Consider the following 1,118-nt stretch of genomic DNA (forward strand, 5'->3'; position numbering starts at 1 on the left):
GATTTGAGTTTGTAACTTGCGACATCCTTGCATCACATGCCTGGCAGTTAAATGAACTGTTATGGTCCTCCAGTTGGTCTTGCTGTTTAGTTCTTTCAGAATCTGAAGTGGCTGCAGATGATGATGTTGGTCCTATGCATTTAAATAACAAAATAATCACCTGATGTGCAAAAGTGTGGCAGTAGAGCTTTACCACTATGGCTGTACTGCAGGCTGCCGCCACCTTACGTGTCCATTTCTAAAAGAGTATTTCTAGCAAAGCAGAAGTTACTGTGGCAGAACTTTAATTTTATTGGTGTGATTTCTTTCATTCAGTGGAGGGGAGACTAGGTGGGAAGACAAAAGTGTAAAAAGAGCAATAGCTGAGCCTATTTAACTGTGTTTGTCTCATGTCACGCTGGCCCAGCATTCCTATAGATATTCTTATGTGGTAAAGTGCTCCTTACAAGAAGCTTGTCTACTCTGACTGCTTTGCAAGTATTCATCCTTAGTATGTCTGCTAGTATCACAAAATATTCAGAGTTGGAAGGGACCTCTAGAGATCATCTAGTCCAACTCCCCTGCTAAAGCAGGATTGCCCAGAGCACATTACTCAGGACTGCATCCAGGTGGGTCTTGAAAATCTCCAGAGAAGGGGACTCCACAACCTCCCTGGGCAGCCTGTGCCAGTGCTCTGTCACCTGAACTGTAAAGAAGTTTTTCCTTGTATTTGAATGGAACTTCCTATGTTCCAACTTGTGCCCATTGCCCCTCGTCCTGTCACTGGGAACCACTGAAAAGAGTCTGGCTCCATCCTCCTTCAACCCACCCTTTAGATACTTGTAAGCAATAATAAGGTCTCCCCTCAGCCTTCTCTTCTCCAGGCTAAAGAGTCCCAGCTCTCTCAGCCTTTCCTCATAAGGGAGATGCTCCAATCCCTCAATCATCTTAGTTGCCCTTCGCTGGACTCGCTCCAGCAGTTCCCTGTCCCTCTTGAACTGGGGAGACCAAAACCGGACACAGTATTCCAGTTGTGGCCTCACCAGTGCCGAGTAGAGGGGGAGAATGACCTCCCTCGACTGGAGGGATACACTCTTCCCTATGCAGCCCAGGATTCCATTGGCCTTTTTGGCAACAAG

At 46.6% G+C, this 1,118-nt stretch overlaps 1 protein-coding gene across 1 annotated transcript in view; it reads left to right on the forward strand.

Moving 5' to 3' along the window:
• MTBP (MDM2 binding protein) overlaps positions 1 to 1,118 on the forward strand; it is a 32,550-nt gene that overhangs the window by 18,859 nt on the left and 12,573 nt on the right. The window lies entirely within an intron of this gene.

The sequence above is a fragment of the Charadrius vociferus genome, unplaced genomic scaffold (assembly GCF_000708025.1).
Source record: "Charadrius vociferus isolate BGI_N301 unplaced genomic scaffold, ASM70802v2 scaffold2, whole genome shotgun sequence".
Lineage (NCBI taxonomy): Eukaryota > Metazoa > Chordata > Aves > Charadriiformes > Charadriidae > Charadrius > Charadrius vociferus.